The 24,353-nt window shown below is 39.7% G+C and overlaps 1 protein-coding gene across 2 annotated transcripts in view; it reads right to left on the bottom strand.

Annotated features, from left to right (window-relative positions):
- The window catches only part of PTK2 (protein tyrosine kinase 2), a 187,245-nt gene that overhangs the window by 142,544 nt on the left and 20,348 nt on the right, over window positions 1-24,353 (bottom strand). For both annotated transcript variants that reach the window (XM_063174736.1, XM_063174746.1), the window contains exon 3: window positions 4,613-4,639. The gene's annotated coding sequence lies outside the window, so the exon portion shown is untranslated. The remainder of the gene's footprint in view (window positions 1-4,612; window positions 4,640-24,353) is intronic.

Below are 24,353 nucleotides of genomic sequence, written 5' to 3' on the forward strand. Positions count from 1 at the left end.
AAGTCAGCCTCACTAATAAAAATGTTTTTCTTCCCAAATCATAATGTTGCTCTTGCCCTGTGTGGGCAATGAGCTCTAAAATACAGATGGGAATGCAGGGAAGAGGGCAGTGTCAAAAACAAAGCCAAAATAAGCCAAGGAAGTTTCACTGGAAAGGTTGGCAAAGACACAGATTTCCTGTCAAGGTCTAAGCTGTCACCTCCCCAAGCCTTCAAAACAAAAAGAAACAAACAAACAAAAAAGCTACATTGCTTTTCCTAATATCAGAGGTATAGAAAAACGGGAAAATGCATTTTATGAGGTACAGATGATTGACCTTTTAAAACTACTCAACTAAATTCTAAAATAGGAAGAGTTAATGCACAAATAATAAGAGAAACTTCTTCCAAGTGACATTTAAGCTTTGTCAGCAATAACCTCATCCAGCAGTAATAGCAGTTTCGTGACAGGGAATTTAGAAACCCAGCAAAAACACCTGCCTTGCTGGTAGTGAAAAGAATTCAAGCTACAGGCCATATCTGCATCAAAAGAAAAGTTCTTTCACATTTTCAGAGCTGTACAGGGCATGCAGGCAGCTATTCTAACTTGACAGCACTGATACTTCATAAACTTGTTTTCAGTTCCATACTCATCCCACAAATAAAATCATTACAATCCAAGCCATCACAAATCTATGAAAACTAAGTTTACTGTTGCTTAAAAACCAGAATTTTTAGTAACATTTGCAAAGATTCCTAGAAAAAAAGAAAAAAAAAATCCTGATTTTTGAAGGGATTACTGAAAGAACAGCTTTTAGAGAAGCAGTACAGGTTTCCTTGTGCAATCTCTTCAGCACCATGCTAGGGATTCTAAAATGGGAGGAACTGTTCAGTCTTAGTGCAGCTTGTATTTAATTCTTACTTAACACTGAGGCGACAAATCAAAAAGCCACTATTTGGTACTTTTTTTACTTGTGCCTACACAGTTGGTTACCTTTTCCCCCCCTTTAAGCAGGGATATTAACAACAGTTCTCTGCTCATGCTACTGAGTTTATTCTCAGCTGCATGAATAATCGCTGCATAATTTATTACCCTCTGTAATACATGTGAACATTTATTTTAAGAATTCTGCATAACCTCAATTCTGTCAATTCTTGCCTACTGCAACTCTGGCAATACCTCAACTGATTTTTAATTTTCTGTCTTTTAACATCATAGGAAGAACCCAACCCTTTAGGGCTTTGGAAATTCTGGTTGCTGTATTTAAGTTCATCACCCAGGCAGGCGTAGGTTTAGGATAAGGAGAATCTTTTGCACAGCACAACATCAAATATCCCATCTCCTGCCCAGTGGGTAAGAGGAAGGGGAAGCAGGAGGTTGTTCAAGGCTCTGGAAAGTGCCAGGAGCTGAATCTGATTTCCTTAAGTGGATCATGAGCAGGCCCTGTGTAAGCAGCAAGGCCAAACACACCAAGAGACTGAATGAGGACATGCCTTTAATTCAGGAACATCTTTAGGTTGAGCTGAAATTGTGTAACTCTTTTTTTTTTTTTTTTGTCCTAAATGAGGACTTGGAAGTAAAAATAGTTACAAAACCATTTAATATTTCAAGATAACAATGACAGTGTGCAAATAGTGCTTACCTAAATTGTACATTATACAGCAAAAAGTGAACACAAACCCATCACTTTTAAAATATGCTGCATATCTGAAACAAGACCTAAGCAAAAGATGTGTATTTCCTATTAATTTTTTAATACTTTATGTTAGGAGCCAGCAAGATTTTATTTGACTCACCAGATATTATCTGGAGGAGTCTTTGAGAATAAACAACTGTAGCTGAGATTCAATTTTGACATAATGTTTTATTGAATTTTAAACCAAAAATCCAGTGTATGTTTGTTTCTTGTATTTGTCTTCATTTTCCTCTAGTTCTTTGAGACAGTTTCTTGCTTCCTTACTATTTCTTCATTCTGGTAATGAAGACATATTTGCACTGCAGGATCAGGAACAAAGGACCAGCTCTTAGGAAAAGTCACCTACATCACACAGATGCTGGAGCTGTTTTTAATTCAGAGTGAAATAAATCCAGGAGGGATTGCTTTTAATCCCAACAGTGTCAACAGAGAAAGTTTAACTGCATTTACCAGAGGAAACCAGACTTTCATGCCCCCAGGCATGCTGTGAACACACTTGTGTTGCAAGAGAACTTCATTTATAGACAGAAGAACTGTGTGCTCTACCCACCTTCAAAATTATAATATTTTAGCAAATTGTTCTCCAAACCCCACCTGGCTGACATTCCAAAAATTCTCTAGGCTCATCTCCACAGCCTCAATTACAAGGCAGTAAAAACCCAAGTTACCCATGAACTTCAAAGCAGGGATAGAGATGAATTCAGGATAACTCTCCTGAGCAATGATTTAACTAACAACCTCATCAACTAATGCATTCTCCTGCACAGAAACAATCCTTCCTTACAAGATTTCACTGTGAAATGAGTGTTCTGCATGACCTTGATATACACTGCCTATATCAAATTTATGTGTAATCCAACTTCAAACAAGACAATACAATAAAGACACCACCTGAAGTAGTCTCCTCCTTACTGCAAAATCTTCAAACACTGCAGAAGCCCCCCCCCCACCACATTATGACAAAAATTGATAGCACAAAAACCAGGTGGCAATAGTGAGAACATTTCTAGTGACATCTATTGTCCACTGCTAAAAGTGGCACTCAGGAGAAAATCGTTCTTTAAAACTCTAAATAAGAAAATACAATTATTCATTGCAAAGATGAGTTTTGATGATTTAAACTTCCCATCTGAATGCAGAACCTCATCTTTATTCAACTATATTGTATCTCTTATCCAGGCTGCTTCTCCAATTTATCACATTTCTTTTGAATTTTAACCACATCATCCAGTGTGCTCATAACTCTTTTTGTGTTGGTGTTACTGGCAGATAAAGACAAATCGAGTCCATTTTCATGGTCATTAATAAAAATACTGTAATACCACAGGACAATACAGACCTCTGTGAGACTCCAGCCTCCCCTTCTGACAATATTTTAACCATAATTTTCAAAACAATTTCCTTATTTCCCTTACCAGGAGGTGCTGCCCAATCTCTGCTACAGGTGAGCCATGGTGTGCAGATTTTATATCCTCTCTAAAGTCCTCTTGCCATGCCATGGGAAAAGCTCATCCTTTGAGAACCCTGGGAAAACTTCTGCCCTCTATCAGCACTTGCAAGACACAGTTAAGGAGTACAATTGGGACACTCCCACACACAGACTCAAACTGAAAAGAATAATCTCATTGTGACTCAGATTCACACCAGCCAAACTCTTCAAGTCCCAAATATAAACTCAGAAATAAGTTTCACCACACATCCTTGTACTTGAAGCTGCAGAAAAAAACCCAACAATAATCCTTATTTTCCTGTCAGCCTGACCTAAACATCAGGTATTTATTTTTCCAACATTTTCCACAAGTGCCTGCTTCACAACCACTCTCAGCATTCAAAATAATTTTAAAGACATCACCCTTAAAAGAAGACTTCCACATTTAAACTTCTCTTCACTGCTTCAAGAAAACACGATTTTTTTGCAGAAGAGCTGCTCTGAAGTTCTTGTGGAAAAGACTACAAAATATCAGCTATCAAGCTTTTAACTGAAATTGCCATTTGATTCCAACAGGAAAGAGCAGCTACCTTCACAGCAGGTGTTAACATCAGCAAGAACAAATGAAAGAATGAATACATAACCAAAATCATCAAGGCAGAGGGCAAGGAATATCCAATCCCTTGATCAATCAGGAGTAAAAGTGCACTTCAGTCAGGATTCCAGAATTCACATTACAACAGGGAATAGACGGACAAATTCCACCTGCCAAGATCAGGAGACATCCTCACTCTGAGCTCTGCATCACCACTCCAGCCCCCAGCACAAACGAATGCATGGATTTGAAAACTTTGTTAAAGGCCAAATGAAATAAACAATAACCAAAAAACCAAAAAATGCTATTTTAAAAAATCAGACCAGTAGGGTTGGGTTTTTTGGTGGGGTCCATGTTTTTGGGGGTTTTGTTCCCTATTTTTAGGTTTAGGGATTTTTAAAAAAAAAATTAAACACCACTGATAGAAGAGTCCAATAGAGCAGCTCAGCCACAAGTCACCCGTGTCACCAAGTGAACACTGTGTCACCTTCCCCACTGTGACCTGGGGAGATTCCTTCCCCCCACAAACCCCCAAACCCATTTCCCTGCCCTCTGCCCCTCTGAACCAACACTAAAACCATTTGTGGCTGCTCCTAATCTGCTCCCTGCCAGTTGGATCCCACGTTCTGCCGAGCTGCTTTCAGCATTAACCATCTCACACACATATTTAACAACTGCCTATAAATACACCTCAGTCACCTCCTCCCCTTGTCAAAATACACCACTGAAATGGGAAAATCTGTACCTCAATAGGTTTTGTTTTGACCTCAGATCCCCACATGACTAAGTACCATGACAGTGCCAGTAAGAACCAATATTCTGATTATGTAAAAGCATGACTGTATCATAAGCAAGCCCTTAAAAGCTGCCTGCTGTCACATCAAGACATAACTGAAAAAAAAAGAGAACTTACCTGCTGGCAAGGGAAGTCTTGAAATATCTGTAACAATAAAGAAATACATTTAGAAACAGAAGAAAAAAATAGCTCTACAACTGCAGTGACCTCATAATTTTTCTGCAAGGCCATACTTGTTTAATAAAGCACATTATCTGAAGCAATTTGCTGGCTGCTATGAATGCCACATGCAAATCAAAAGCATTTTCCTTGTCTCACCCTGTTCATTAACAGGATTATGCTTTGCTCACCTAACTGAAGGACAAAGATTATACTGAAGGCAATGAGTATAATTACTGCAGCACAATACAGGTCACTACACACAAATCAAGTGTTACATACAAAATTCACCTACATCACCTACAGAACTTCAGAGCTCAAAGTGTCAGGGACAGTCTTTGCAAATGAAGAGGATTCTACAGAATGTTTTCTTTATTCTTAAATCTTTGGAGAAGAAGTAGTCAAGCTTGCAAGCAGATAAGCACAGAACACAAGAAATAATATTAAAAGAAAGGACACTGATTTTTGTCACCAAGGCATATTAGACACAGTTGCTGAACATTTTTATAGTAAATACTAAGGCTGTCTTGAGCTGCAAACAATGACCACTGTCTCAGAGTCTAAACAGAACATAAAAAATTGTACACTAAAAAAACAGACATTATATTAAACTGTAAGTCATTATATTGCTCCTGCCTGCTTTTCTATTGTCATCTCAGTACACATCATCATGACTAGGACATGAGGTGCCCATCAGAGTTCAAAACAAAAACTAGAACCCACAAAGAGCTAGAAAGTAATAATTACTCAAGTCTGTGAGGACATGGACTGGGGACACACATCACAGGGCATCACAGGGTTAATGAAAACTGAAATAAACACAAGACGGGGAGCTGTGAGAAAGGGCAAATAGTAAAACAAAATGAGAGAAAAACTGAACTGAACTTAAGAAAAAGGTCTGCACAGTGATTTGGTTAAAGGAAACAGCAAAGCTGAATAATAAATTGTCACACTGGGTACAAAATCCACATGGAAACTGAACTTTAACCATAGGTGTAGTAGCTGAAACAGATGCAGAGATTACAGGGGCAGATGGTCACTGCTCTGCTACCTATTACAAGAAATAATGAGGCTTAATAAATTTATTAGCCCCGCTTTCACCAACAGATTTTTACAATTCATGTCTGTGGCCAGAAAACATGATGAAACTTCAATAACAAAGAGAATTACACCTAAAATTTAAAGGCATCCCACAAAAAATTGTAAAAATCAACTGCACTCCTCTGAGGAGATGATGAAACAGCAACACAGAAAGTTGAAATGCACCTAAAGTAGGAAATCAAAAGAAAACAGGACACCACAAAAAACCCAGAGAAAACAGTGAATGCCCTAGTCTGGTAGAGTTTATACAATTATAAATTTATACAATTTTTATGAAGATAGTAAATTGCATTTAAAGGATGCCCATCATGCTGTCTGCTTAGGAACAAAACCATCTTACATGTAAGATATGCCTTGAGACAGGGGATGCAGCCAAGGAGAAACAGGAACTGCAGGACGCAAAAACCCAACAGCTCCTGCACAGAATCCAGATCAGCACACAGGGAATGGAGCTTTCATCCAGCAGAAAGAGATGTGCAGGGACAACTAATTTGGAAAGTTACATGAAGATAAATGTTGCATCATTTTTTGTTTGTGTATGCTTACTTGTTTCCAGGCTCTTTTTTTTAATGAAGTCACAGAAAAATTCCTGCTTGCCACCAGGCTATACAATAGAACTGCTGCCATATGAGTAAAGCATTTAAAACTGTGGATTAGAAAATACCAGTTTTGATTTTAATTTTTCTACAGTGACAGAAACATATGTTTAAATTCCATTTTTAATTAACAACTATTGAAATATTTAAGTTACTACAAACACTTTAAAGTGCATTAAAATCTTTTCATTTTTGTGTATTGGGGATGTTTTATCACAGCATTTATTACTTTTCAAGCAGACTCTTTGGCTAAATGTGCCTACACAACAGATGTCAAGAAAATAATGACAAACATAACCCCCAGAAAAATATGTTATTACTGTTATTATATACACACAGGCAGAAAACAATCACTTTCATCTCAGAATTTAAACAGGGAAAAGCTCTGCAGCTAAGACACACATAGAGATTTTTCAGAGATTTTTAATTTCAAGAAGAGCTGATCATATCCCAGTGTTTGTCCCCAAGACCTGAGCTGCTGTTTCCATTGTCACCTCTCCTGCCAGGGCTCACACAGATCCTGTTACTGCACCAGGACCGTCCCAAATGGGCACTGACACCACCAGCACTGCTGCTACATTTAAATCAAACACTCTGAAGATTTCTTACTTCCATGTTCCACTGCAAATGAGTCCCACTAGTGCATTAACAGAGGAGATGCTGCGCCCCTGGGACAAGTTTACTGAAGAGCTTCCTGCAGCTGCACCTTCTCCTGTTACAATGTAGTGCCAGAGACTCTTTTCTACCATTAATTGACATACATTAGATGTAAAAACAAACTGGAGAGAAGAAATTGAAGCCTGAAGGTTGTATCAGTACACTCAAAAGTGCACATGTGCACTTAGCAGGTTACTTGTATGGCATTACTCAATTATTTCCATTAAGCACCAAGTCCTCTACAGGCTGATGTATCTTAATTTTAGCACACACCAGTCACTACAGAAATGTCAATTCATAAATGAAATAAGTATTTCACAATTCCAAAGATAACATTAACAACTCCACTCCTTTGTGTATCCAGACACCACAACAATCAGTGAAATGCTCATTACCTTCAGATGTTCCTCTAAGTGTGGAGTGACTTTAGAAACTTTCTCACCATTGAGTTTGGCCCATCTCTCCAGATCACTCTCATATTTTCTGGCTTGAAACCTCTTAGCTTTATTCATAAATACGATTTTTCATGTAAAATCTAACACCGAAAAAGATGAGTGGACTCAGGCCACACTTTACAAACTTCCCTCACAGAGAGTAAACTGAGAGTACACACTCAGGTAGCCACTCATTTCAGTAGCTTTTACAAACTTGCCTCCCCTGCTGTGTAAAACTTGCCCCTTTCTGAAGCACACCACAGCATTTCAACCTCTAGAGAGGAGAAATTCAACCAGTGCTGAGATCTGAAGAGGAAAAACCCCAAAGTTAGGGTTTTAATCTGCTTTGGGACTAAAATGAGAGGCTTGAGAGCGTTTTGGAGAGCTGTCCTGTTGGGAAGGATTCCCTCACACCAGGGAGGCCTGGACTGACTTTTCTCCTACAACTGAGATTCTGAGTGCTTGGAGTGCTGTCACACAAACCACATTCACAGCAGCTGTACAACAGGAACCAATCTTACTTTTTTATCTGCTCCAAAGTAGTTCTTCAAAGTGAAATCTAAAATGAATCATATTTCAAGTGCTGCTGCTCCTACTGATCCTTTCAAGGGATCACTCATGTTCTGCATTTATATTCTTAAGTATCTTCCTGTGCTACTTGGCAGGGAGCAAACTGCCAGTTTGAACAGGCAGAAAGAAAAATTACTTTCACATCCTATTCTTTATCATACCCAAACCTGTATATACTTTGTAAAAGCTAATCAATTCTCAGAGAAAACTGATTTTATCCCATGTAGATATTGGGAGGATGGAGCAGATGGCCTCAAGATCTCCTTTCCAAGCAAGGTTTCTGTAATTTTGGACACAGATGATTGTAGCAGATCAGGAACAGGCTGAAATGACATCAGAGGTGCTACAAAACAAGAAAGATCCTCAGCCAAATAAAATGTACATAACTTGTTTATTTGGCAAGTTAATTCATCAATAGAAAGGAAAGTATTTTAAAGAAAAAATACTATTATTGCTTCTGTATGCACTGAGATGGCTTTGGGCACTACAGTCCCCAAACAGGCTTTGTGGATCCCAGCACCAACAGTTTTTTCTGATTTGTGGATGCCCTGAGGACCAGATCTCTCCAGCACTGTATTTGCTTTTATAAAACTGCATTTTACACTGCAGAGTTTCAATGAATGTTTTCTTAAAAATGGAGCTGCAACTTTAAATCCTCCTTCCAAGAGTAACATCTAAACATCAAAAACAGGAATGTTCTGTGAGCTTCCTATTCCTGCCTCAAGGTAAAACCAGAATGTGGCTCAGTGCACAACTCCAGAGGCTCAGACTCTGCCCCATCTGCAGCACTGATCTCTTTCCAGAGCTGTGGTAAGCAGCAGACCACAAGAAATTTAATCCTGTTCTCCTGCAGCAGGAGCTGGCTGACTCCAGCCTAAGAGCATTCCCTTGAAATTAATTCAGATATTCAATTCACAAACCAATCTCTCTTTCCAGGGAAAAGTGGAGGCTTGCAGCACACAAGGAACCACAGACCACAGTCTGCAAGAAGCCAAGCAGCACACACAAGTCACTGGACAACAATCCTTGCAGCTAGATGAGGAATATCACATAAAACGCAATTTTCCTTTTTAGCCAGAGTACCAAAATAATTTAGGAATACAGATGCATATTCAGCTTTTAGCCTTTGTGTCACTGGTCCTGAAGGATGTTGTCTTAGAGGCTGGATCCAACCAACTGGAAGCCTCCTTTCCTATATTCTCTGGCAGGTTTAAGAGGATGTTCCTCTGGTCTTTAATGAAATTGAGATCTCATCATCTGTGCAAAAATATTTTTCTTTTTTTTAAAGAGCAAGTAAGTAAACACAAACTACAAGTAATCTTTAAAAAAAAAAAAGAAAAGCTTTGTAAAATTACACTTGTTGAGAAACTCAAGGATTTATCCATGACCATCTGATCTACTGAACAAAGACCTTGAAGACACAATCACATCCTGACAGCACACTTATTAAGAAAAAGCTATTAAAAAGTTTTAAAGTATGATTAAAAGATTGTATAAACCACCAGTTGCATTGTTCCACATATGTATTTTTTCCCCTTCATCATTAAAAGTGCATCTCATTTGTAACCTACATCTAACCCATTTCTAATTTAGCAATGTGCACGGCTGAATGCTAACAACCTTTTATTAGATCATTTCATATTAAGGCAGTTTTTTAGGGCAATTTTCAATGCAACTCACTAAAATCCTTTCATTTATTACCCATGTAGAATAAGAGGCTGAAGTGCCCCACTGTAAAGGACCATTTTTCCTAAACATTTTATTACACTTGCAAGTCTTTAAATGCCTCAACTGTTTTGGCTTTCAGTACAGGCCCGTTTTTCAAACACCAATACCTGATACAGTATTTAAATGTCAATCCTAACAGCACTAAAACCACCATTTGCTTACTCAGATTAGAGCTTTTTTCCCCCTATTAACATATTTATTGCATTTGCCTTAGGCACAGCAGCAGCTGAACATCCAGCTTAGCTGCAAATCTTCATCTGTTCCCCTGGGGAGAGATGGAGGGGGCACAGCTCCAGGACAGACACCTCCACCCACTAAACCTGGCAGCAGTTCTTTTGTGCTTTAGCCAGATCAGAGAAATTCAGCAAACAAAACCACACATCTTGTGTTTACAGCCATACTTCACAGGAGATCCACGTTGCACTGGAGTCCCTTATTATCTTGGCTGAAATCTTTGCTTCAGCTGTGAGTAGCAGCAGTAATGATTTAACGCTCTCACTCCTGTCTGCTGAAAAGGTTAACGAGCAAGCAGCCGCCAATGAACCGCTGCGACACCCTGCGAGTGCACAGCCCGTGCTGTGCCTTTGGGAAGTTCTCTTCAACCACTCACTACTTCCAAGGCAAGCTGCTGCCTCTGAAACACAAAAGCCACACAAAATTTAACCAAGAAAAATGAGAGAACCAACTGAAACACTGCACAGAACGTGAAGGGTTTTCTCAAATTAAGTGTTTGGTTGATAAAACAGGTACAAGGCAATCTGTGGTGTGATGATCACCATGTCAGACACACCTCATTGCCTCTAAATATGCAAAAGCTTTGTGGTGTTACACCAGTAGAAGCACCAGCTTATTCATCCCATACCTCAGGAACATCTTCAGTTCATATCTGCTTCCATAATTTCTCCATTTGTTGTCAGTTTACTGTCACATTCCTCTCACCACCCCACTCTTCTATATGTACCTGCTTTCCTCTTCCTATTTGAAAACAAAATTGGTATTGGGTCTCCTTAGCTTACAGCATCTACACCAAAAAAAATCATTAAACAGTTTCAAATCTCAATTTCCCCTCTCCTACTGATACTACTCCAAAATCATTTTGCTTATGCTTCTTAAATACTAGATTTTGCAATTGAAAAAATACAAACCCCGATTAAGACCATCAGAATAATTCACCTGTATTTTCCTCCATGTCAGCTGAACTCTACCCTGAACTCTGTATGCACCTTAACACTTCAAATTCATTTCCACCACATCACTGAGCATGACCACCGAGTTATCTATGCAGCCACCAGGAGCCAAATTTTCAACCAGGCACACTGAACAGTGGGATATTAAATGAAAAGGTTCTGGTGGAAGTTACATTTAAGGAGATTAAGAAGAGCAAGAGAAATCACTCAGTCATTACTCAGGGCAGGTGGGATCAATCTCATTACACACTGAGTTACAGAACATGCAGTATCTAAGCAACTCAGATAAAGAATTTAGTCTCAGTATCTACACAAGTACTATGTGCACCTTTTGCCTATGGGGAAGAGACATTTGGATGGAGAAGAGGATGGAGAAGTTCCCCAATAATTGGTTTTATTCAGCATTACAAAATGTATAAGTGAACTCTGCAAGTCTGCAGGTCATATTAAGCTCTCATGGGTCAGCAAAAGTCATATCAATGGGGGAAAAACCAATAAGGATTTCACAAAATTAAGCAAGTTGCTAAGAAAGCAGCTGCACTTCAGCACAGGGCTGTGATGTAATGCATCAGGGGAAAAACTTCTGAGCAATTCCTCCTTTACCAAGTAACACTTGCACTTTCTCCAGCTCCAACTGCAGGAAGAAGGCTGAGTCACTGTTTTCTCTGAAATCACCAGCTCCAACTGGAGAAGCTGGCCAAAGGCAATAAAACATTGTGGCTCGTTAGGAAGGGTACTGAAAACATGGCATTTAAACCCATTACTGTGCAAAACAAAAAAGCATCAACACATTGTGTCCAGTTCAGGAGGAGGCAGAGATGTCTAGAGCTGGGCAGCTGAAGGGATTGAGGGATGGAGCGGCTGCCAAGGAAAGGCCAAAATAACAAATCTGGGCCCCCCTCAGCAGGGAAGATGTGAGGCTCAGGGTGAACGTGATCACAGAACAAGTGGAGGGGGTAGGGGAAGAAGAGAGGAAGAAAACAGAAGAACAAAAAGCAAATCAATGCAGCACCACAACTCAAACCCTGCCAGTCTGAGCATTAGGGAGCATTTGAGGAAATGACTGGAGATTGGGTTCAAACCAGTAAGAGTGCCTTCCCCATAGCAGGCACTGAGCTCCCTGCAATTCCTGCAAGAGAAAAGGATGCAGAGAGGTGCCACCAGCCACTGGGCCAGGCATGCAAACTCCATGGAAATAACATTTCCTGCTGCCCTCGAGGGCCAGGGCTGGGCTGGGCAGCCCTTGGCCTCATTTAGCAGCATCTCCTCCATCAGCAACACCGTGGCCAGTGATTGTCCCCCTGTGCTGGGCACTGGGGAGGCCACACCTCAAATCCTGCGCTCACATTTGGGGCTCTCATGACAAGACAGACACTGAGGGGCTGGAGCATGTCCAGAGAAGGGAACAGAGCTGGAGCACAAGGCTGGTAAGGAGCAGCTGAGGGGCTCAGCCTGGAGAAAAGGAGGCTCAGAGGGGATCTCCTCTCTCTCTACAGCTCCCAGACAGAAGCTGGAGGCAGGTGGGGGTCAGTCCCTTTCCCAGTAAGAAACAATAGGGCAAGGGGAAATGGCCTCCAGTTGTGTCAGGGGGGGTTTAGCATGGTTAGGAAAAACTAATTTCACAGAAAGGGCAGCAAAACGGGGAGGTTTCGCATGGTTAGGAAAAATTCTTTCATAGAAAGGGCATTCAAACACTGGAAGAGGCTGCTGGGACATGGGTGAGGGGTGGCCTTGGCACTGCTGGGTTAACAGCTGGAACCACCCCTTTTAAAGGGCTTTTCACACTAAAATGATTTTGTGATTCTCATGGTCTTAAACTCCCTGTCATGGCTCTGTGAAGTCACGAGCTGAAACATCACCTATAAGAACACCTACTCAATCAAAAGTACTGTTCTAAGAATGTCAGCCACACTACAGGAATATTCTTATCTTTTAATGGTTTATCACAAAAGGAGATGTGTTTAAACATGCCCAGGAAACTTTAAAGGCATTTAAGATGTTTAAGGAGGGACATGTGTGTGCTGGCACTAGTTCAGATTTATCAGGAATATTTCCAGCACTGTGATCTGTGATCACATAATCCTGATGGAAATATTGTGACATTTTATGAACATAACAATTCAGGCCCTCAGGCAGGCTTAGGGAAAGCTGTAGACGTATTCTATACGTGTGCAGCTACCCCCTATTTGTACTACAGAGTGCTTCTTCTTCCAAATGATAGCTTCAGTGGATGTTTTCCTTTCAAGAAACATTGTCTTGACACTGCTTGCTATGATTGAAGCTCCCTTGTCATTTTCCATGAAGGACTTGTGACACACAATGTGCCACCACAAGTCACCCACGTCTTCAAAAGGTGACAGGATTGTGTAGTTCCTGCACTGAAATACAAATTAGCTCTACATGTCACTGAAGGCTGGGTTGTGCTTTGGTATGACAGGAACTTAGCACAGAGCACGGAGGTGCTCCAGAATGTGAAATAAATGTGATTCCAGGTACAGAAATGAGCTGTGCCAAGGGCACAACCACAAGGGGAAAGGATGAGGAGGAATTACTTCAGGCAAAATATTCAAAAGCTCAAAACAGAGCTGCACATCCCAGACCACAAGGTAAGAGAAAACTGTTTTCTTGAGGGTTTTTTTAGATGGGGTCAAGTAGGAGTTTTGTTTTGGTTTTAAAACAGTAACTAGTTAGAAGAATTTAGAGTAACAGATTAATGATGTAACAAAAAAACCACCCAAAGCTTCTATTTCAGAATATTAGAACAGTATTTTGCAAGTTTTGGGTGTTTTATTTTTGTTAAAACACAAATTCTTAGAAAGTTGAGCGAGTCACTTCCTTTCATGTTTCACCACTGTAAAATTATGCTGTTTCCATGGTTCTGGCCCACACATGGATTCCATTGTTACAGCAGTTTTTCAGGAGCTGGAATGAAAGTTTTAAATTTTTCTTATTTGAAGTTACAGATTGGTGAAAGAAGGTTGAAGATAATCAATGCAGCCAGCATAGAGTGGGGAGAAAATATTTAAGAGTTTTCCAGTAAAGAACACACAAAGTAGTTTGTGAGAAGTTTAACAGAAGATTATCATCTTTGCACACACATTGTTACCAAAACCAAAAAAAAAACCCAAAACAGCAACAAAAAAAACACCCCACAAAAAAAAGGAGGGGAGAAGGTCTTAACACTTCCAACACTTAGGCACTGTCATAGTGCCTAAGAAATCACATGTTTTATTCCTCACAATGGGAATATTCCAAAGTATTCAAGCGAGTTTGACAGCAGCTGTCCAAGTTTTGCTCTGTACACAAACCTGCCTCAAGAAATAAGATGAAATTTGTTTGTAATGAGAATACCAGGGTTTTCTCAGCCCAACTGTGACACCCTGGATGGAGAAAGAATTTCCTTCAGCTGGAGCTTGTTCTCAAAGTGAAGCACAACATCCCTTCACAACAAATGGGCATTTACAGCCACGGCTACAGAGGCTGAAATCAGCTCTGCAGTGAAGACAAGACAGTTTTGGTTCTTAACCATATTAGAAATAAGAGAACTAAGGACACTCAACTGTGATAGAAAAAGTCCAGTAAATTCACCACCGTATGCATGGGAACAACTCCTCTAGTGTCGCCTGGGTGTTACACATCCTCCCAGGGACACAATTACACCACTTCCAACTTCTGTGTTGTGTTTGGAAACACAACATGCTACCAAGTGTCATTCTACTGAGGGGAGGTTTTAATAGAAAAATGAAAAATATTTCCAAAACCTTTGGATTACAAAGGAACATTGATTCAAGAATTATTGACAAATAATTTACTTGACCTAGACCTTGATCTAGGTCAAGTTAATTATTTGTCAAACACCAGAGCACACACGAGGCAATGAGAATTAGCAAGATTAAACCAAATGTTATTTCTGTCATTTCACAAGAATACAGTTCTTCATAAGCCAGAAAGACACTGAGCCCACCTCAGAGGGTAAGCAGGAGTTTAGAGGCAACAGAAGAGAACAAATCAGAAAAGAGCAGAAGAGACATTACAGAGCAATGTATTATGTATTCATCTAAACTGACAAAATGCTCTTTTCTTAATATGCTGCAGGTTAGCAGTAGTTGTCTTAGGCTGGTTCCCTCCTCAGACCACAACATTGATGCATTAGCAGAAACAGAGAAAAAGCAAAGGAGAAGCTAGGAGAAAGTTTTCTCTGTCCTCTTTTATAAACTTTTCCAGATGGAAAATAGACGGAGAATGAATTAAGACAGCAAAAAACAATGACAGGTGAGGTAGGGAGGAACCATGGGCAGAATAAAAAAAATAAAATCAGGAAAAGAAAAATAAACACATACATCAGGACAAAGAAACCCAAAGAGATTATGAAGGTAAAGAGGGGCAGTGGGGAACAAGAGTGCAGACAGAACTGCAGCACACAACATGGCACAGGCTTTCTTCTCCTCACTGGTTCTGTGGTGCCGCGGTCGGAGAGCGGCTCAAACAGCGGCGCTGGTTTAACAGGAAACCCCCAACGCTCTGTGCTCTGCAAGGACCTGATCAACAGGAGACCCAGCTGGTTTGACACAACACAACACAACACACCTGCAGCTCCCACATCCCCTTGGCTGCACCTTCCCAGCTCAGCCATTGCCTTGATGCCTCTGCCCAGATGAGTAAAGAGTTTGTTTCCAACTCGGCACAGCATGAAGTCAAGCGTGTGTGATTAATGGATTCTCATTTCCACAAACCACTGAAAAAGTTCAGCTTGGCATCATTAAGATTCTATCAGCCCTGAATTGCAATTTAAGATAGCATTTTTTGCCTTAATCTGCTGCTCTATTTAATCAATTTAATGCACAGTAAAAACTTAATTTGACAAAATTGAAAGCATTATTTCTCCCTGCCTCTGGCATGAAACAGATTAAGACCACCAGAAATACTTGCAGAAAGATTTAAGATTCATTACATATTGGGTGGCAGATAAATATTAGATATGCTATAAACTCTAAGTCTAAAAGCTGTGGGTTTTTAGTTAATGCTGCAATTACCCCCCAGCAGCCAACCCGAGTCACGCTTCCTACACAAGGCATGACTGTGATTTTTGCAGTCAGATCTCCTAAAATGCTCTTTTGTACCATGCTGACAAAGTCCACAGACAGTAGGGCAGAAGGAACAAGGATACCAAAGACAACTTCTCCTGTGTAGGCTTCTGGCCAAACCCAGGCTGGATAAAGGCACAGATTAGAATAAAGCACGTTCTAGGTCCAGGATGAAATAACAAACAACTTACATCCCTACCCAAAATTCAATTTCATCTACTTAGATTATCTACAGGAGGTGAAAAGACAGTGACAAAAGCTGCCACATAAATATGTCTGGAGGTCTCTACAGAGAGTCTAAAGCTCCAAGATTACCCAAGTTACAGGAGACACATCCACAGTTCAGTCCCAGAGCTGGAGATACCGAAATGGTCCCAGGGTTGGAGCTGATTCTCCAAGAACAGCTGCTCTCATGCCATGGCCAGGGCTACAGCACCATGGCACAACTTGTGCTGTGAAAGGAACACTTCTGCCTTCAGGGCTGTCAGACCAATTTTCCTCATAAATAACTAACAAGCCAATTTTGCGGGCAGTGGCGGGGAGAGGAATCCTGCCGGCACAAAGCACACTCATTACTCCCTCAGCTAAGAATCACTAAGTCCCTTAGAAACTCTCACTTGCCTTGTAAGTATTTAAGTAGAGTGCTACAAGTTTATTTGAAATGGATTTTAAAGCTATGCTTTTGTACCTAGACGTGACTTCTTAGAAAAGAAAAATCAAATACAAAATGCATCTGCTGTTAAAACAGTCTGAAATGTATTATTCCTGCTGATGTTAAGGAACAGTGCTGCTTCACTTGAAAATATTTCAGGAACAGCTTTTTCCATTTATGTCAAGGGATTACATAGTGTATACACTTGTACAATTACATCTTACTTCAGTTTGCTTTGTTGATATATAAAATGTAATACTAATGGCGAATACCCACCCTGCTGATGTGTAACAATTCCTTATCAGCAAACCAAGCTAGCTGGAGCATAAAGAAATCATGATGCAGTCCTTTAAGAATAAACAGAAAAGAGGCACAAATATCCTAATTACCAAAGGGTATCCTCATTTTATATATAAAAGGATATTTGGTAGGCTGGACTCAGTGAACAAATATTTTCTGCACAAAGATAAGAATTCAAGACCACAAAGAAGTGTACAGTATAAATGTGGCTTTTGCCTCAGCAATGAGTGCTGGGAGGCAGAAAAACTTAAATCTTTTGTACCACAATATAATCCATAGGAAAGGACAGCAAGAGTAATAAAGCCTAAACCAAGAAAAACATTGTTACGCTTTTAAAATTCTTCACTGATACTGCAGTTTATTCCTTGCCCCACCATTCCACAGAATGAAAATACATCAGCTCACCTCTTTTGTTATTTCAAACAAGGATGTATTATCTGAGACTTGTTCTCTAAAAAGCTTGTCCATTTCTGATCATTCATCAGGTATGAAAACAGGGAAGATAAACAAAAAGAAACCTATCCAGCTTTCTCTGCTCCTGATCTAACTTGGACAGAGTCAGATGCCACTGAATTCCACCAGAGTGAGAACAAAGAGCTGAACTTGGTCACAATGATGATCCAGAGCAGACCTGACAGGTGTTTCATGCACTTCTAACCTCAGTAACAGGAGGAAGGTGAACATTTTTTTAATTACTCTATAATCTAGTTCTCAATTTATCATGTATGAAGTGACAGGTACCCCAGCACACTAAATTATTTAGCATACATTGTAACTGTATCTTCTGCCTCTCATAATGTGCAGAATACATATGCAGTGATTATTAAAAATTTTAAATTAAAATATTGAAAAAGCATTTAGTTCATCAAGGTCTCCAGTTCCCCAGCCTTTCCTCTCCAAATTGCTCCTGAATGTATCAAAATACTCACCCTGTGAGTTCAAGCTTGAGGCACAAATGAGAAAGAAAATGGTCCAAATTAAAAACCTTATCCAAATTTCCAGTAATTATTAAAGAGACTCATTTTCAATCCCTTCAAGATCTAATCAGGTTCAGAATGGACATGAACCTAAATCTGCTTGAATACATTAAAATAATTCTGGCACAAAGTCAGGCAGGTGCTGCACAAGGATTCCTGTATTTGAGGAACTTCTGAACACATCTTTTTCACTGATATGAAAAAAGAGATCAAATTAGAGAACTGCAGTGTGTACTTACACCAGTGTCAGCTCTGGTACAGTTAATATTTATTTCCTCATCCTGCAAACTAAGCATTTGTGACAGTACAAAGGAATTTCAGGCTGCATATGCAAACAAGTTGTCACAGAATTGAAGCTGGAATAACTTCTACTTGTATTTGTCTGCTGCAGTCCCACAGAGGGAAAAATGCACAAGTTCTTAGTAAAAGGACACTGAAAGCTCAGAGCAAACCACAAGGAAGCTCCAAGGACCAAAAAGAATTTTTTTCACCAAAGTGACGGGGATGTTAACTCTGCTGCCACCTGAATGCAATTTAATTTAATCCATTTATCTCCCTTTTCCCCAGTTCCTGAACCACAGAGTAACAAAAGTCATGAGGCCCTAAGGAAACCTATGAAGTGCATCTCCATAGCCAAGAGAAAAACCACAGAAATCCTGTAGAAGGATTTGGGGTAAACTGGGCAACTCTGACCTGTGAACTCCTCAGGTCCCTGGAGCAGATCTGGCTGGATTAGATCTGTCAGATGCCCACAGCACTCCCCAGTAACCCAGCAAGGCTGGATTCACAGTGGTTTGGGCTGGAAGGGACCTTTAAAGGTCACCTAAGTTCCAGCCTATCCACCACAGGCAGGGACACCTTCTCCCAGTTTGCTCCAAGTCCCATCCAACCTGGCCTTGAACACTTGCAGGGATGGGGCAGCCACAGCTTCTCTGAGCAACCTCTGCCAGTGCCTCACCACCAACACAATTTTACCTTCTTAAAATATTATTAAGAAACACCAGACTTAAATTTGAGAAACTTTTCTGAGTAGCTTAAGAAAGCATTATTTATACACACCTTTATATTCAACACCATGGCAGTGTTCAGAACACCCCTGAGCAAGGAGAAGGCAGCACCAGCATCACTGTGGCTCCTTTATCCAAAGCCAGCTCAGGTCTGAAACTCACCTGACCCCAACCCCCTCCTTCACAGTGCAAATGATTCAATGTTTTAAATGTCCCAGGTCTGGGGGACATCCAAGGGGAACTCACAGAATCATCCAGGCTGGAAAAGAGCTCTGCAACTGATGCTCTCAGAGGTCTTTTCCAACCTAAATGATTCCATGATCCTGGGGGTGAATGCTCCTGTTGGCAGCCTGAAATCAGCAGCTCCATTCAGCTGTGGTTTGAAGCTTCTGCCTCTTGCAGTTTGCTAGGAACCAGGTCATGGCCAAAAAATAGATGGAGGAGAGGATAACAAAGATGGCAAACAGCACAAGATTTGTTATTTAAGAAACTGAGGTAAGAGCAGACAATACTGCCATTAATAACAACCACAGAGACATGGCAGGGGTGGTGACTGGCAGTGTTCCATTCTGTCCAAGGCAGTTTCTGTGCTGGGAACAAGGGCAACTTCTGGTCCAAACCACCTGGGATTGAGCACAGGCACTAAAAGGTTTAACCCACTGATGTATCATCACAATGTACCAGCTAATTGTCATTTAGTTCACCTCACAAAAAGCAAAACCAAAAAGGATTTGGGTATTTCCCACACAGACCTTTCTAATGAAGACATTGTCACATTTGTCTGCAGACATTAGACAATGCCAACAGGTTGGTAGTTACCTACAGCTCTAAAATTTAAAGTCTACAAATTAATTAGACACTGTTCCAAAACTCACGAAGTGCAGCTTTGAGGTTGGGCAGTGACTTTGCTATGACTCAACTCAAAAGCTCTTGCCAAAGCACCTGAATGCAAAGACTGCTCAGTTTCACCTTCCAGAAGCGTCCTACATCCAGAAGGTCTATTTCTGAAAAGTCTGGCTTTTGTACAATTTAATATTAATATCATAAAATTCCAACTCCTCCATATCTTCCTCAGAGTACCAAAATACCAAGATATACTGAGAAACAAACGACTGACTTTATTCTTCCGTAACTTAAAAGTTCCAGAGGATTTGACTCCTCATTGTTTCCTTGGCCTCTATTCCAAACCCTAAAACTACAATCATTCAAAATGCAAATATGTTGGGTTTTGCAGTGGGGATAAGGAAATACAGACTTTTTTCCACAAAACAATTTCATATACGTGAATGGACACATTTGTCCCCTTATAAACTGCTGGTGGATGGAGCTGCATCTGTTGTCCTCTGGCCAATTCTAACATTATTAAGAATCAAATGGACACAACTCCAAACATTTTTAAGAAGCATAAAATATTAAAATCAACTCATATAGCCTCAGACAGCAGCCACAAAAAATATTTTTAGGGACAAAATCCTGTCATTCAAGAAAAACATGACAGATGATGAAATTTATTCCATTCCTGTGTATTAAGTTGTGAGACTAAGTGAGCAGAAATCTATTTGGGGAACACTCCTGGGCTGGATTTGCAGCCCTGATTAATGCCTAAACACTGATATTTGTGACTGAAAGCTCCAGAAAAATCCAGGTCTTTTGGGGTCTTTGGGAAACTGAATGACACAAGAGGGACAACACCAATGGTAAGAGTGCAGAATTTTCAAAGATTTTACATGCAATTAAAATGATTTTTGCATTAGAAAACTTGCCAGCAGTAGCTTGTTTCTTATTTTCTTCTATCCTTATTTTCCTTTCACATTTTTCACATTTTGAAGAGCAAATTGCACAAAAAACCTGGTTAATATTAAGTTTGTGAAGCTGGTTAAATACATGAACCATGTGTAGAACATACAGTAATTTATAATTCAGATGCCTTGGTCTCAGAACCTCCATGTGTTAGTTTGGAGCTGGAGAACAAGTAACCACAACTCATAAGTGTTTTGAAGCTCAAAACACAGCAATGCACAAATCAATATTTAATTTGCAGTCTGTGTAGGAGTTAAAAATGTATCAGAAGCTATGTACAAAGTATATATTATCAACCACAAAATGAAATAAATTGTAACATGCACTACAACAACAGCCTCAGCAATTAGAGATGGATATTTCAATGTAATTTCTATTAATGCCTCCTGAATTTAACAAAAATTTGTGAACAACCAGCCCATTTAAGTTACAAATGGTTCCTAAATTATTATTTGCATTATCAAAGACCATCTTTTTCCTGCTTATTTCTCTCTCTACCAAGAGGAATATTGTAGTACTGGAGAGGTTTTCTTCTCCTTGGGCTGTTCACACCCTGACTCCATCCCTCCTTCAAATTTCTGCATTCTTCAGAAATCTGAGATACACTGGGCAGATCAAAACATGTTCTTGCTTCAAAACACATTTAGGCAATTTTAATGATGTGAGAGAACTGTAAAATAAGAAAATGCAAAGTTACCAGGATTTCCTGAACAGATCAGCTACACAGAAAACATGGATGCTTTCAAAGAAAAACAACAGGATTAACTGAATTGGGCCAATGTGCAGAAATTCTGCATTGCTGCCACTTTCCAGGCCTGAGAAAAACAATAATTCTACCACCCCAAAGCAACCAGCCTTTTGTTCAGTTTCTGTAATCTTTTAGAATTAACCAGAAAAAATTTAGCCCTGAGGCCAAACTTTGGGTCCTTCCTATAAATTGCTTTTCAAATGTCCACAGGTTCACAGTCATTTATCTTGAAAATTTATTTCAAAAATAAAAAAAGAAAAAATAGATTCATACTAAAGCAACAAATTTAAACTCCATCTAACTCACTAAAATTATACAGAAATGGGGTTTTTTCCTGACAATATTTCACAGTTCAGATGCAAATTGAGGAATTAAATGTTTTCTTTAAAAATATAAACCAGGTGAGGAATTTGAATGAAGTGACTTGGTAGAGCCATCCAGTTGAGTGCAACACTCCTTCCCCACCTCAGTGCTTCCACACCTTGCCCACTAAAATTAGGAAACGCAGAATTTATATCAGAAAAGCATAAGATACCAACAAAAAATTAACTCTGTATTAACATTTCAGCTACTTTTTTAATCTATAATGCTACAATCACACATTTTCTTTGATTCTTTAGTGGGAGTTTTAGTCAGAAAAGCTAAACTGGCATCCTCTGACCCCTATTTCTCACACTCCTGGCACACAGATAATGCAGGGATGGCAGCAGCATTCTCTGGCCATATGGATATAGGAATACAGAGACACCAGGATATTAAACAATGTAAATTACTGTTTCACTCATGTCCTCCTTTCTCCTTTATGGGGAGAGAGCTGCATTAGGGTATGTCTTCAAAGCTAAGTGTTTATTAACAACAATAACATCAAAACCACCAATTCCTTATATTAATAAAAAGATTCAGTGATTTTATGTCACTAACTCTGGATTTATTGTGGAGTTCTTACTTAACCCTTTCCTTCACAAAGCTGAGGAGTAGCTGGTGGAAGTTTCACACCACATATGCTTATACACACATCCCCCCCAAAGAAAATCTTCCAGGTAGCTTTGGCTTGGCTTCTCTTCAGCCCTTATCAAGGGGAACTCTGAACTGAAGCCCAGATTTCACCACCAACACCAAATGTTCTATTCTTCATTGAATACTTACATGACTTCAACATCTCCTGGAAAAAGTGGGCCTTGAATTAAAAAAAAATCACAAAAAACTGTTCCAAAAGGATGCAGAAATCACTGCTCCTTTACCACCTTCATTCAGTGCCACTCCTGTTTAGGATTTAGCACAGAGTACAAGCACAAGGCTCAAATTGAATTCAAATACAACCTGTGCCTAGGAAAATTTTTTTAAGGTATCAAAGGAGGATTCATACAGAGCCCCTAACACCACACAAAAAGGAGGTGCAAATTAACATCCTGCTTGCTTGGGATTTTTCCCAAACCAAAAATAATTATGCAGACGCTTGTAAGGTAAATTATTCACCTTATTAAGAGTCCAATGCAAATTGACTTGGAGAGGGATTTATAAGAGTGAGCAGCAGTCACATTAAAGGCACAGGATTACAGCCTGAATTGTTCTGTTCAAAATAACCATGACACAATACAGTTTAGACTACCAGGAATATTACTACTAGCAAAAAACCACAAAAATACTTTCAGAAATGGAAGGAAGTATAACACTCATGTATTTTTACTACTAGAAAAAGCCTACCACTCTTTTTGGATATTGCTCTTAACAAAGATCATGCAGGAAAAAGGAATGGGCTGAAGGAAGAACTCCTGATTACAGCTGTCCCAATTCCTTTGGACCTTAAAACTCTCTACAATTCTGCCAAGCTTTTTTACCATCCTCTCCTGAAAGTTCAGCTGAGTAGACTGATCCTGAAAGAGGGAAATGACAACACAGCCACCTGCTTACAATACACCCAAAAATAACCTGGAATGCCAAACTTGGAGTCCTGCTGACAACCGTGACTTTTTGTGTGCCCTTTTGCTCTGCACAATCCAAACCCTAAAATAAGAAATGACCTTTTTTTTTTTTTTTCAAATGGGAAACCTGGTTAGCAATTTAAAGACTGCACCTTCCACAACACAGCTGGGAGTGGACTGCCAACAATAAACCTTCCACTTGTTGTTAAAGGGCAGCATTTCAGTGGCACCTGGAGCAGCTATTAACTCCTGCCAGGTGATCAAGGCTCCCTCTTGGTACAGATTTCATCTGCTTTAATTCATTTATTTTCAGGTGCAGTTACAGATTCTTATTGCCTCTTTGTGTATCCTTCATCCTCCTTACTGCAAAAATGCTGCCCAAGTTGTGTTTGTCTGGACTCTTGACAGGGAATTCACATTGTCTGCTTTATTTCTTGCCTGGAAAAGAGAATACTGATACACAGCTACTGGTCAGAAAGAAATAAAATAAATCATATCACTTCTCATAGTCACCTAGTCTACACTCACTGCTGTGTGGGCACTACACAAAAGCATAAACAAGCCACTAGTTTTGCTAATTCTTGTTATTGAAAATGGATTTCATGAAAACACTGCATTATTTCAAAAACTCAGTAGTTGCAAAAGAAATTGGCATCTAAGGAATTGTGATGCATCAGGAAGACTGATGCAACATCTCAAAGGAAGAGAGAATAATCAAACTAAATTATCTACAGGCATCTAGGCACAAAGGGGAGTCAGGCTGATGTAAAAGGTTTCACCCAGGGTGCTCACATGTAACTGGTGTGTCTTAGAAACAATGAGAAGGAAAGGAGTCACATCAGAGGCTTCCAACATCATCCCATGTTGGATGGACTTCCCAGCAGCTTTAAAACTAGGAAAGAATAACCAACCCTACATAAACAAAATGAGATTACA

The sequence above is a fragment of the Melospiza melodia genome, chromosome 1 (assembly GCF_035770615.1).
Source record: "Melospiza melodia melodia isolate bMelMel2 chromosome 1, bMelMel2.pri, whole genome shotgun sequence".
NCBI lineage: Eukaryota > Metazoa > Chordata > Aves > Passeriformes > Passerellidae > Melospiza > Melospiza melodia.